The 15416-nt window shown below is 40.7% G+C and overlaps 1 protein-coding gene across 4 annotated transcripts in view; it reads left to right on the forward strand.

Moving 5' to 3' along the window:
- Positions 1-15416, forward strand: part of LOC126297705 (protein unc-79 homolog) — an 810295-nt gene that overhangs the window by 660238 nt on the left and 134641 nt on the right. The window lies entirely within an intron of this gene.

Consider the following 15416-nt stretch of genomic DNA (forward strand, 5'->3'; position numbering starts at 1 on the left):
GCAGCAGCAAGATACAGACTCAAGAAAAAACTGTTTTGGATGCAGGTTTATAAGTAGTGCATAACTACTGCATTGATTTGGAAATTTTAAAAAATTACGTATAATGATATAAAACAGATGGCTTTCCCATTATCTATAAAGAACAATCTTCTTTAGTCATTATTTTTAAGTAAACAATGCTGCAGGTTGCAAGTAACTGGTTTTGTTCAAAGAGAGGTCCAATGTTGATGGTCAAAACTGTTCAGAGCCTTAACATTTATTCAGTAAAAATGTAATTTTTACTCTGCTACTATAAATTAGTTTTGGAATTATCACATTTCTGATTATTGACATGTAAATAAAAACCAGCATTGTATGCAATAATAAATTATTGTCAAGCTAGACCAGTAAATAATTAAATGCCTGTATGAATAAATTAGTTAGTTTCTAATTAGATTTTCTCTTTTGTGTTGGGCAGACAAAGGGTGACACAGAAAAATAGGAACATTTCCACAATCCAATGAAACTAAAAGTGATGAAGGAAAGAAATTGCATTCACAGTAATTGAAACCTTACAACTTTGCCATTTACAAAACATTTGTGGCATTTATCATTTTTTTAAACTTACATCCTTTAGGTGGCGTCCTCCTGTACAAATACATCCGTGAAATCTGCTGTTAGGATTCCTCATTGACTGCTGTAACATCTCAGCTGGCATACTGTGAACTGTATCCCAAATTCTCTGTTTAACTCAACCAAGGTTCTTGGTTGTGTCATTTAGACTTTGCTCTTGAGGTAGCCCCACAAGGAAAAATCACAAATGGATAAATCTAGTGATCTGGGGTCCAGAGAATGTTACCAAATTGTGAAATCACATGGTTGCCAAGAAAATCTTGCACATATGCCATTTATTGCCATGCAGTGTGTGATGTTGCTCCATCATGTTGAAACCAAGCTTCTTGAACATTTGGAAAGTTGTTCAATGCAGGTGTAATGAAAGTTCGTGACATCTCCATGTAACGATTGACATTGACAGTTATTGTGTTTCATTGTTCATTTGCAAAAACATTCAGTCCAATAATCTCATGTGATGAAACACCACACCATACTGTCACTTTACTAGCATGCTCATGAACATCAGTATGATTTGTGTTTGTCCAGTAACTGTAGCTCTGTTTATTCACATAATCTGTTAGATAAAAATCTGACACCCAACTTGCTTAGAAATTCATTGTTATTGTTTATTTTTGTTACCATTTGTTGATAGAATCCTAATCATAACCATTAACTGTTGTCCTCCAATTGTTGCACCGTCTGTAGTTTTTAAGGATGAAATTTTAAATCAAGATAAAGAATTCTGTGACACTCTCCCAGGACATTCCAACCACTGCTGTTTGCTTATGAATGGAACACTGTGGACTCCATAAGACAGATTCGTGTACATCAATGTTCCCTGGAGAACATACACTTCTTGTCATCCTGTTGGTTTTTTCTTCAGGGCAGATCCAGTCTCTTCAAAGTTATTAATCCAACATTTTATCATGTGTTTTGATGTAATGGCATCATGACATGTTAAATTATAAAAACGTTGAGACTGCCTCTGCATTGCTACCAAACTGTTGCTTTTATAAAACATTTTTATAGCTAACACACACTGTTGTCCATTCCACTGAGCCATGATTACTGAAATGGCAGACTGTTTACTCGCTAACTGTCATGAACCCACAGTGCTGCCACCTGCCCATGGCTGCCACTACTCATTTCAAATATTCCCATTTTTCTGTGTCACCCTGTACATCTAATACCATTGTAAAAAATACGTCTACATCTATACACATACTCTTCAAAACAGAAGATCATGACAGAAAGTACTTAACATTATATGACACGTTTATTGTCATTCCAGTCACATATGGAGACAGCAAGCATGACACTTTAATCTCTTAATGCAGCTTGCAGTTAGTCTAATATCGTCTTCATAGTCCGTATGGTAGCACTATATAGGAGACAGAGAAACATTGTTAGGTTTTTCACTACATACTGGTTCTTGGAACCTTATAAGCAGTATTTTCTTATATAACTGTCATGTGTCTTCAAGAGCCTACCAATTTAGGTTTTCATGATTTCCGTATGCTCTCTCATGAGTCAAAATAACCTGCTGCCTTCTTTGAATACATTCAGTATCATCTGTTAGTCCTGTTTGCTATAGGCTCTACAAAGTTGAACAAAATTCTAAGATGGAATGCATAAGTGTTTTGCAAGCAGTTTTCTTTGTAAATGAATTTCATCTTCCCAGTATCCCACAAATGAATCTAAGACTCACTCCTGCCTTACTTATATCTGATACAATGTGGTTATTCTATGTCACAGTCCTATAAGTTGTTGCATCCAGGTATTTTTATGTGTTAGCTGATTTCAGTTTTGACCCTCTGAAATTGTAGTTATGGGATACTATCTTTTTGCATTTTGCAAGTGCATTATTTTACATTTCAGACCATTGAACCTAAGCTGCAAGTCTTTACACAACTTTGTAATATTATCTAGATCTGACTGGGTATTTCTGCATCATTTTGCAGATAGTACTTTATGATAGATAATTCCAGAATGTGTAAAAAGCCTAAAGTACTATTAACATTGTCTGTCAGGTCATTAATAAACAATGTTAACATCAGGGGAACCAATGCACTTCCCAGGGGCACACCTGAAGTTACATCTACTTCTGTCAATGACTCTCCATGCTGGATAATATCCTTATCAATAAATCCTCAATCCAGTCACAAGTTCTGTCTGATATCCCATATAATCATACTTTTGTTAATAAACTTTGGTGTGGTACCAAGTCAAATGATTTTTGGAAAGCAAGAAATACTCCATCACCTAGATCCATGTATTTTAGAATGTAATGTGAGAAAAGTGCAAGTTGGGTGTTGTACCATCCATGCTGGTTAACATAGAGGAGGTCATTCTGTTTGAGATACCTCATTATGTTTGAACTCAGAATATCTATCAAGATATTACAACAAATGGATGTCAGTGAGACTGGATGATACTTTTGTAGAGTACTTGCGTTAACCTTCTTGTAGACTAGTGCACCTGTGCATTTTCCAATCACTGCTCACAGTGTTTTGTTTTAGGTATATGCCATATATTATTGTCAAAATCAGAGATAATTCAGGTGCTATAGCTGTACATAACAGGAGTTCTATCAGGCCTCAGAGACTTGTTTAATTTTACACATTTTAGTTCTTTCTCATCACCACTGACATCAATATCTATATCCACCATCTTTGTAGTGGTGCTGAAATGAAGCAAACGTAAATTTGAAAACAGAGTTAGGTATATCCGCTTTTTCTTTTCTTCCCTCAATTTCAATTTTTGTGCCATCCATGACAATCTCACTGACTGATTGATTGACTGATTTTATTCCCTGTTCCATCGGTCCATCTGCATTAGGTTCACAAGGATATGGAATGAGTCAGTGTTTTACAAATACAATATGATAATCTTATAGTATATACAGACATTTGAGTAGAGAATTATATCAAAATTTATACACTAAATTCATTGAGCAGCAATACAGAAAAAAAGATGATACATATTTTCTTAGAATCATTAAAGCACTACAGAAAAACAGATACAGAGCACAAACGGATACAGAGCTCCAGTTAAATAACATTCTTAGTGGCATTATGTCAACTTGCATAATATAATATTGAAATTTTACAATTTATTTATTTAAAAATACATCTAGACTGTAAAAAGCTTTTTCTAGCAGAAATATTTTTAATGCTTTCTTAAACTTTCTCTTGTTATGAACCTCCATCTTTATTTCAGGAGGAAGAGCATTGAAGAGTTTTGTTCTAGTGTAGTGGACACCCTTTTGCACCAAGCTCAAATTTCTATCCTTGCTGTGTATGTCATTCTTCCTCCATGTATTATGCTAATGATAATTACTGTTTTGTTGGAATATCTCTATATTTATACAGACAAAACACATCAGAGAAAAAAATATATTGGCATGTTGTTGTGTATATTTTAAGTTTTGGAAAGCTATTTCTACATGAGTCTCCTGGGGCACAATCCACATATAACTCTTAAAGCTCACTTCTGAACAATGAACACTTTCCTTGCTAATGGCTGGTTGCCCCAAAAAATAATGCTGTATCCAAAGAGTGAGTGAAAATAGCCATAGTATGCCACTTTTGCAGTGTTAGGTTCGACACATGTAGTGACAACGCGTAAAGCATACGTAGCAAGCTAAACTTCTTACAGGGATCTGTTATATGTGAAGACCAGTTCATTTTCTTGTCAATGTGCACTCCAAGAAATTTTATTGTTTCCATTCTTTCTATTGGCTGATTACCACATGTCACACTTATCTCTCTCTATTTTTCTGTTTTTGTACAGAACTGAATGAAGCTGGTCTTACTGGAATTTAATGAGAGGCTATTCACCTTGGATCAATTAACCACCTCTGAGAGTATGTGATTAATGGATTCCTCACAATTACTATCCATTCTACTGCTTATAAAAATTGTGTTATCATCAGCAAATAATGTAAATTTACATGGCAGGCTTGAACATGATGGTAGATCATTTATAAAAATCATGAATAATAGTGCCCCAAGAATTGAGCCCTTAGGCACTCCGCATGTAGTGGAACTTCATCCAGAATGTGAGGAAACATCACAGTATTCATCTGAGCTATTCAAAACAACTTTTTGTTTTTTGTCTTGGAGATACGACTCTAGCCAATTTCCTGCAACATACCTTACTCCTACTAATTTTGCTTTTTGCAAAAGAATCTGGTGATCAGCACAGTAAAACACTTTAGACAAATCACAGAATACACCAAGTGCTAGCATTTTCTCATTAAGGGTTTCTGAAAGCTAACTTTGGTGTCACAGACAGCCTTAATATAGGGTTTCTGAAAGCTAACTTTGGTGTCACAGACAGCCTTAATATACAGGGTGACCCACCTAACGTTACTGCTGGATATATTTCGTAAACCACATCAAATACTGACAAATCAATTCCACAGACCGCACATGAGGAGAGGGGGTAGTGTAATTGTTTAATACAAACCATACAAAAATGCACGGAAGTATGTTATCAATACAAACCTACATTTTTTTAAACGGAACCACGTTAGTTTTGTTAGCACATCTGAACATATAAACAAATACATAATCAGTGCCATTTGTTGGATTGTACAATGTTAATTACATCCAGAGATATTGTAACCTAAAGTTGACGTTTGAAACCTGTGACGTTCAGTTGCGTGTTGTAACAAACACGGGCCACGGTCGGCGAGCAGCATCTGCAGGGACACGTTTACGATGATGAACGTGTTTACGAGTGTGGCTGTAGTGCACTGTTGTGATTTGGTCTAGCTGTTGCAGTGTCCGCATGTAGTGCTTGCTGCTATTGTTATTCTGCATTCATTTCTGCATGCACACCAACTGTAGTACACCGTGTTACCAGATGACTGTGATAGTGTAGTGTTGTAGGAACTGTGACCATGGTGTATTCGAACTCTGAAAAGGCAGAGATGATACTCATCTATGGTGAGTGTCGACGACATGCAGCTGAACCCTGCAGGGTGTATGCAGAACGGTACCCGGACAGAGAGCATCCAACGTGTCTCACATTGCAAAACATCTACCGCCAACTGTATGCAACAGGTATGGTCGTAGCACGCAAACGGGTCCGTAACAGGCCCATCACAGGAGAAGCGAGTGCAGTTGGTGTGTTAGCTGCTGTTGCCATGAACCCACACATGAGTACACGGGACATTGCAAGAGCCGGTGGACTGAGTCAAAGTAGTGTCATGCGCATACTGCATCGTCACCGCTTTCACTCGTTTCATGTGTCGCTACATCAGCAATTACATGGTGATGACTTTAATTATCGAGTGCAATTCTGTCAATGGACACTAACAGAGAATGTGTTGCAGTTCTACCTGTTTACCAATGAAGCAGGTTTCACAAACCATGGGGCAGTGAATCTACGGAACATGCATTACTGGTCCATGGACAATCCTCGCTGGCTCAGACAGGTAGAGCAACAGTGACCGTGGACTGTAAATGTATGGTGCGGAATCATTGGCGACCACCTCATTGGTCCTCACTTCATTGCAGGGGCCCAAACAGCTGCAACATACATCGCATTTCTACAGAATGATTTGCCAACGTTGCTCAAAAATGTCCCACTGGAAACACGTCGACGTATGTGGTATCAGCATGATGGTGCACCTGCACATTCCACAATTAACACTAGGCTGACCCTTGACAGGATGTTCGACGGGTGTTTCATAGGACATGGAGGACGCATAAATTCTCCAGCCCATTCTCCTGATCTTACACCTCTGGACTTCTTTCTGTGGGGTACGTTAAAGGAGAATATGTACCGTGATGTGCCTACAACTTCCAGAGGATATGAAACAATGTATTGTGGAAGCCTGCGGCAACATTACACCAGATGTACTGCGGCATGTACAACATTCATTACACCAGAGATTGCAATTGTGTGCAGCAAATGATGGCCACCACATTGAACATCTATTGGCCTGACATGTCAGGACACACTCTATTCCACTCCGTAATTGAAAACGGAAACCACGTGTGGACGTGTACCTCACCCCTCATGGTAACGTAGATGTGCATCAGTGAAAAAGACCAATAAAAAGGTTTTAGCATGTGGACGTAATGTGTTGTTCCAGTCACTTCTGTACCTAAGGTCCATCACCGTTCCCTTTGGATCCCTATGTAATTCGGTGCTCTCCGATACACACGATCGAACAGTGGAGGATTAGTACTCCAGCAGTAATGTTAGGTGACTCACCCTGTATAACCAACATTTTTCTGGGTTTTGTGAGAAATCTTTCAGTAAAATTCTACTATTCTGCCCTTGAAGATTACTTGCATTACCCTAATGACTGACAAATTTATTTCATTCAATGTTCCTCTATCTATAGCTCTATGGTTTGTTTTACACCTATTATGCAGTAGTCACTATTTCTTTACAGTAAATGTATGCCACAGAGTGTCCCTCACAGCATGAAATATTCTATTAAGTACATGTCTACTCATTGCAAGGTATGTCTTGAGTCTCAGTTCCTTCATATGTTCCTGTCTAAAGGTCCTTTGAGATATGCTATGTCTGTTCCTAACCAAAGATAACTGTTGTGAGTTCTTTCAGATTTGACCTGAATGCCTTTTATCTAATTTTCTGAAAATATCACTCTTTCTTCTTGCTGTATTTCCCCTCTGTAGTTTAGTAATCATTGTTGCATAATATGTGAATGAATAAATATCTAAATTAGTAACTATGTACAGTGAATGAATAAATGTCTAAATTAGTAACAATGAACCATCCTGAATATGTGACAGTAGAGTTACATAAAACCTGGCCATTACTGAGTAAACATGGTACGCATCAAAATTAATAATCCTCTATTTGATTTCTCTTAGGGATTCAGTTACGAGACAACTGTGATAGGGCTAATTGGGATCTTCTTATGCAGGAGCCTACTCTCTCTGAGATACCAGAGGGCAACTTCATATAGAGTAGCCACAGTACACTCTGCTGTTTATGATTTATTGCTTTTGTTTTGTTTGACAGATCCTGATAATGACTTGAACTGAAATATTATATTTTGTGTGGTGTACATAGTACAAAGTGCAATCTAGATTAGAGAGCAGTAGAATCTAGAAGTAAAACATCACTTTACATGGAACAAAAGCTCAGAATCCGACAAAGATGGCAGGAAACTGGCTGTGGCCCTTATCAAAAGAGTTTTCTGGCTTTCACTTGTAGTAATTTAGTAAAAGCATAAAATACTAAATCAGTTGTAAGGCACTACATAGTAAATAAAGACACCTAATTCTGAATCTTGACACCTCTAGGTCAGTGCAATATTGCACAATACTACATAAACTCTTGTTTTTAAGAGTGATTGATTTTTATAAGTAATTATTCCAAGAATACTTTACATTATGCTGCTGGTGAACCACAAGTGCTGCAGTCACAAACAATATGTTGTACAATGGCTCAACTGTACAATGAATATCCACTAACTCTGAATGACTGTAACTTAAATGGATCTAGAGTACTGGTACTTTAATTAAAACAACAGTATTCAACTAAATTAACCAGAAATCAGCACACTCCACAAGTTTTATCATAAGCATATAGGTATATATAAGCTATATCCTCATTGAATTAAGTATTACACATTTTTACTGAAACAGGCATCTATGTAAACTGATCATAGTTTGAATTTAGTGCAAGCTACATAGAAATAAGTGACACATTGTAAAACTACAGGAAAATATTCTCTGATTTAATATCTAATATTTATTTGTGTAATAAGATTTTCTCTCATTTCTTGTTTAAAACCAATTGTGCAATGTGGCACTATTTTATGGTTTTTTATTGGTGTTATGACTAATACCTGTGTGATAGTAATCAGTATGTCTGAAAGTGACCAGTGAGAGGAGCCACTTAATCTGTTATGTACTTGTAGCATCTCTGGTGCAGAGTGCCCTATCTTTGTGACTTTGCTTCTTTGGACTGCTTTGTTCTATTGCTCACTGTCAGCACATAACATCTTCAACTGCCATATTTGTTATACATTAGTTATTAATAAACGTGTATTGAATACTTAGTGTGTGTTCTCTCTCAACTAATCATACGTGATAACCACAGTGGTGTCCCCGGCACCATCGTTGTCTCATCACAAGTTATTTTGTGCTTGTTTTCGTCATTTATGAACTACATGTGCCAGCCCACATTATTTCCACCACGACAGATCTACCAGTGTCTTTCGATGCAAGTGCAACGGGCCCCATTAATTATGCCACTTGTGATCATGAGTGCCCAAGTGTACCTAGTTTGAATTTGGCTGAAAGTGAACAATTATTTATGTCCAGCCATGCCAGAGGCCACCTCACCTTACTCAATTCAACATGGCAGAAAAACAACAGCCACAACATGGACTGTGCCTGCCACCTAATCACAATGTGGACGACCTTCCAGTTGAAGATATTGTGGTTTATCCTTCATGTACATCGTTACCTTCAGAATGGCTTGACTTGCCGACAAAGTTCCAGAACTGTAAATTGAACATTTTTGTGCCATGCACGGGCTAGCACATTGTAACATACATAGTGTGCAGGAACCAGGAACACCTCCCTCCGTCTCGGAGATGCCGGTTACGTCAACCGCGTCGGTTTCCATCACCAGTGCACCATGGTTGCACCATGACCACCTTCCGCCCACTTTCATAATGGCACCAGCTGTTCCACCTGCACTGGATACTGTATGAGCCCCCCCCCCCCCCCCCTCGTGGCTTCACCGCAACTGCCTCCTCCTGTCCGCTCTTGCACCGGTACCAGCTGTTATACCCACGCTGCATTCTTCATCGGGCTTGGGGATTGGACACACCATGTCAACTTATACATCTGTTCCCCTCAGCACTGTGTGCTGCATGCACCCACCACCCCACACAGTCTTTGGGCGATGCACCGTTCACCGCTACCACACTTCCGGCCTCGGAGGCATCCTGCTCTGCTTGTACCGATCTCTGTGTACTGGTACTGCCTGAACATGTGTTACCCAGCAGGTTTCTCTAAGATACCTGCTTTGCAAAAGACAATCGAAAAACATGGTTCACTTCTGTGGACCACCTACTGGACATCCACAGAATTTCGGACTATGATGCCCGATTTGTCTGCCCGATGAGCCACCTACACCCAAATACGGACCTCATCAGCAGATTGCTTCTCTCACTGACCTTCTCACACAAACATTCAATGGCCAAAGTGCTGCTTATTGAGTGCCTTTCCTGCTCTCTAGTGGAGACTATCCATTACATTATTCATGAGGAGTATCTATATGACTGCACCCCTTTGCAACTTTGGCAGCACATACATTCACTAATCGACAATCGAGCATTACCTGACACAGACCATTGGACTTTGTGGATGGTCAAAATGCCTTCAGATCTGCAATTTCATCTACTGTCCCACGTCGCCGACTCATTCGAGTTTCGATTATGCATGGCAGATCAGGCTTATGTTATCATTCATCAGCGACACCACCTGTCACAAACAACATCTCCATCACTCTCAGTTGGCATGCCTGTGACCCTGGTTCTGCTCCCTGTTGGCAGAGACCAGTGCGCTCACCTTGGTGCCTCAGCTGCCAGTCAGGAACTGCCACCTAGCAGCCTACATGATGTACATGCTACTGATAACTGACAACCTCACCTGAGCAGTAACCCGATCAGCTACCAGCCCCAACACAGACAGCTGCAAACCCCCTCCTGCTCTGCACTGCCCTGACAACCTGTGATCAAGTTGGATTTCCTACACCATTATGAACTTTCACCATACCTGCAGGCCACCATGCTTTGCCACACATCTGGTTATACAGTTCTGTGCACACACGACTTCAGCACCACTTGACTCTCCGCCCCCTTGGCTATGCTTTCCACATGTGCATCTTTGGTCGAGTGCATAACTACACGGCTCTCTGATCTGTTGTACATGCCCTTACAGATCAACAAACTCCACACCCAGAATGATGCCTTACACAACTGCTTCACCTCTACCTCTGCCGAATTGTCACTTGCACAGCACACTATTCATTGCTCATCTCCTGCCCCACAGTGAGGTGGCACATCACACACCTCTACATCGTCTTCCCACCAACCTGCTCCAGTGTTTATCATTCCACCGCATGCCGTTTTGTTTGCACCACTGTCTCCAAGTCTCCTAGTTGTATCTGCATGTGCCCCTCCTGATCCTTAACGCCGTGTCACTCCTGCATCGTGCCTTCCATCACCAAATACAGCTGACACCCTGCCTACACCGCAACGCCCGGTTCATCAAGGTCAGTGAACCGACGTTGCCTGCGGATACCTCATTGATCCTTATTGCCGACCCCCCCTACATGAATATCAGCCATCAGTAATGGCACTTGTCATAGGATTTGCACCACAAATGGCCCTCCTGTTTGTTATAAGGCCAGGCCCCTTAACACTTCCAAACTTCTGTGTGCCAAGGAGATCATTCAGGATCTGTTGGCATCGAGCGTCCTCTGCCCCTCCAATAGCAACTGGTCTTCTCCTATTCACCTTGTTCCCAAAAAGAATACACCTTACACATGTACTGGGACTACAGGTCCCTTAAGGCCCGCACCATTATCAATAACTACCTCATTCCACCTATCCAAGATTTCACAGTTACTCTGTGGTTCTACCTTTTTCTCCGTTTTAGTTTGTTCCAAGTCGTATCATCAGGTTCCTATATATTCACCGGACATTCTGAAGACAGCCATCATCACACCTTTCAGTCCATTTGGATAATGTTACATTCCTTATGGACTGAAAAATGCTGTGCATATGTGGCAGAGGTTCATTGATTCCATTTGCTCCCTCTGCTTAGATGATATTCGTATCTTTTCCTCCTCCGCTGAGGAGTGTCAAGTTCACCTCGATGTGGTCCATTCGGAGCTAACTGACAACGTTGTTATGATCAATCATGATAAATATAAACTGTGTTCCACATCCGTCACCTTCCTTGGCCATTCTGTCTCTGCCAACGGCCTCTGACTAATAAGTTCTCATGTCAACACCATAAACCTTCCTCTCCCTTAGGATTATGCTCAGCTCTGTCTTTTTCTGGGCATGGGAAACTTTTACTGCCGCCATATTCCTCAAGCTGCCTCCATCCAAATTGCCCTCTCTCTGGCAAAAACACCACTAGAAATGGAGAGTGAAGTGGACCAAACCAGTGCTCGATGCTTTTGGTAACCTTAAAACTCCCTTCACCAAAGCCATCACATTTGCCCACCATGACCGTGAGGTCTGTGTCTTGATCACGACTAATGCTAGTGACTCAGCTGTGGGCACTGTTTTACAACAGCACACCGCTGGCTCCACTCAACTCCTTCGATTCTTTTACAAGAAACTGACTAAGAGCTAGTGCAAGTGGTCTGCTTTTGACTGTAAGCTCCTTGCTGTGTACAAGGTGATTAAACACTTTCATAGTGAGCCTTCACGATCTATACAGTTCACAAGCCACTTGTGGACGCTATTCGTAATCCAGTTAAGGACCTTCCACCGAGGCGTTTCTGCCATATGAACTACATCTATCAGCACTCTTCTAACACATGCTATATCTGTGGCACAGAGAATGTTGTTGCAGACTACCTTTCCTGCACCCTCCTCCTAATGATAGCAGAACCTGGAGGATCTCACCTGACTACAAGCTGAAGACGATGATATACAGCCAATAATTTCAGACAATAGCTCATTGCTCTCTGTCAGGCCTACCTGGTTCAGCAATCTCAGTCCTCTGTGACACCTCTACAGGCACACTTCACCACCTTGTCTCCGCTGCCCTTCATTTTATGGTCTTTAATGCCTTGCTCGGCTTTGCTCACTGTGGGTCATGAGCTATGATGCAGCTGGTCATGGAGTGCTTCGTCTGGCTTGGTGTGAAGCACGATTGTCACACTTGGAGCCATGTGTGTGTTCTGTGCAAGCACAGCAAGGTCAGTAGGCATGCTCAACCCCCATTGGGCAAGTATGACATTCCAAAGGGGCGTTTCTGGCATGTCCGTATTGACGTCATTGGTCCCCTCTCCCCTTCCAAGGGTTACAGGTATATCTTATTGATTATTCACAATGTGACCCGCTGGGTCAAGGCGGTCCCACTTATTGACATCACGGCTGAGATCGTTTCCCATTCCTTCGCCGCCGCATGGGTTGCTCACTTCGGCTGCCCCCTGTTTCTCCAGACTGACCAGAGATGCCAGTTTGAGTCTGCCCTCTTTGCATGACTCTGTGAACTCTGTGGTGTAGCCAAATTCCACACCACGGCTTACCACTCATAGATGAATGGCCTGGTCGAGTCATGGCACTGCACACTCAAGGCCACTCTAATGTGCCATGGAGGCCTATGTTCGGAACCCCTCCCACGGGTCCCGCTGGGTATTCACTCAGTCCATAAAGAAGATTTTAACGTCTCACTCACCGAGGTTCTATACAGCGAACCCCTCCTTCTTTCCACTGAGTTCATCAAGGATTCACAAGGACTCACTATCAGCCGATTCACCATCAGCCACATCCTAGCATCTCCCCACCCTGGTCGAGTGGGTACACATGCACATCATGCACCTTCGCACCCTCAACTCTCGCCCTCACACCTCCCCACATGTGTTCACCCACTAGGGCCTAGCTACGTATGACTTTGACATGCTGCGGGATGGCACTGTGCGAGCAGCCCTGCAGCCACCTTACTCGAGCCCTCAACTCGTGTTACGTCACGGTACGAACACATTCATCATCCACCTCCACAAATGGCTACAGACTGTGTCTGTTAATCAGTGGCATGGTCTCTCAATGATCTACCTCCTGATACAACAGTCCTGCCTTTGGCTGATTTGTCTCTGCCTGTGCAGCCATCGGAACCACAGCACTGCTGCACCACCAACATTGCTGCACCCACTTCCCACACTGTCTGCCACCTACAACTGTCTCATTGGCACCAAGATTACAAATTAGTGTAATGAGTCTTCCCTCCACCATGCTCCACACTACTGGTTGGGGTGGTGGTGGGAGGGGGTGGGAGGTTGCTCTGTGGCATCTCTCACGCGGAGTGCCCTCTCTTTGTGACTTTGCTTCTTTGGACTGCTGTTTGGCATGTAACATGTTCAACTGCCATAATTGTTATATATGAGTTATTAATAAATGTGTATTGAATACTTGGTGTGTGTTATCTCTCAACTAATCCTAAATGATAAACCACATACTGAATTAAGAAAACTCATCTAATTTAAATTATGACCATTTTTCAACTTAAATCTGAAAGTGTTGTGAGCATGACATGTTTATAAATAGGTGACATTTTTGTGCCTATGATTTCATGTTGGGGCAAGATTTTAGAGTATTTGTTAGAAGATGCTGGGTCTTTGCTCACTTTTCACAGGTTCTGAAATTAGTTCTGAAGTGAAAAGTTAGCTGCGCAGCTTCAGTAATCAACTTTGAAATTTTATGGGCCATAGAATTTTGAGGAGCATATGGGGCTTTTAACATTTTCATTTTTCTTTCAATTCCTGTAAACTTTTGTGAGTGAAAGACTTAAACTTAGTAAGAGCAATAGCTGTATTCATAATTAAATTTTGTAGATGATTAAGCAGCATCACTGATGATTTTTTAAATACTATAACATAGTTGGGACTTAGTTATTGGTCTTGCTTTGACTATATTATTTAATCATGGAACCTGCCAGCACTTACCCACTACTGTTATTTATTTATTTGAATTTCAGTATGGAAATTCATATACTTGTATTAATAACTTGATGTTGAGCCATCACATCTTTTTGTGATTTGTTTGAACAAATGTGATAACCTTTGTGAACAGAATTAATGATTTACAACATACTACCTTGTGTTATTCTGGGCAGTAACAGTGTGCTGGGTATGTGAAATGAGCCGGCCGTGGTGGCCGAGCAGTTGTACTCGCTACAGTCTGGAACCGCGCGGCCGCTACGGTTGCAGGTTCAAATCCTGCCTCGGCCATGGATGTGTGTGATGTCCTTAGGTTAGTTAGGTTTAAGTAGTTCTAAGTTCTGAGGGACTGATGACCTTAGAAGTTAAGTACCATAGTGCTCAGAGCCATTTGAACCATTTTTTGTAATGTGAAATGAGATAATCAGATCATTCCCCTTGTGTCTGAAGAAAGGGAATGACTATGGCTAATCAGTAAAAATTGAAGAAACAACAGTTTCTGTATGGGTGTGATGTCATATAGAATATACTTATACCTGATACTGGAATATTACTTAGGTGTATATTTAGACTCCATGTCACATCATATTAACAAAACATGCCTGTACTGAGAAAGGTAGCTTGAGGGAACATAATTGGTTTTCTTTCTTCACCCTTGCAAAAGATGCTTATTTCCTCATAGATATGTATGTAGAGAATTCAGGTACCAATGTTCAGGGACATGTTTAACGATATTTTTCAGCCCACGATAAACTGCTATTACATGTATCATTAGCATATTATATGGTTAATTATAATTCATACAAAGACACAAGCATACCTCTTCAACTTATCCTCAATCTACAGTTTTGGCTGGAAAAATACTTTCTTATATGCTACAGTGAAAAATATATTTTTGTGTACCTTACACTGAGAGTGCTTTGTAACATACATACACAGAAGTAGATGAAACAGGGACAGTATAGTAGGAGGATTGTAAACTAGACAGGTTTTGTAAATTAGTTAGTAATGATGTTGGAAATTACATAATAGATGCACATTTTCCACTTATATTGTGTTGCAAACATTTGTAGTAATTCTTTACTCAATTCATATTATACAGGTACTACCTTTACTTACTTTGTCATCATTCTGTG

Source organism: Schistocerca gregaria, chromosome X, assembly GCF_023897955.1.
Source record: "Schistocerca gregaria isolate iqSchGreg1 chromosome X, iqSchGreg1.2, whole genome shotgun sequence".
NCBI classification, from domain to species: domain Eukaryota; kingdom Metazoa; phylum Arthropoda; class Insecta; order Orthoptera; family Acrididae; genus Schistocerca; species Schistocerca gregaria.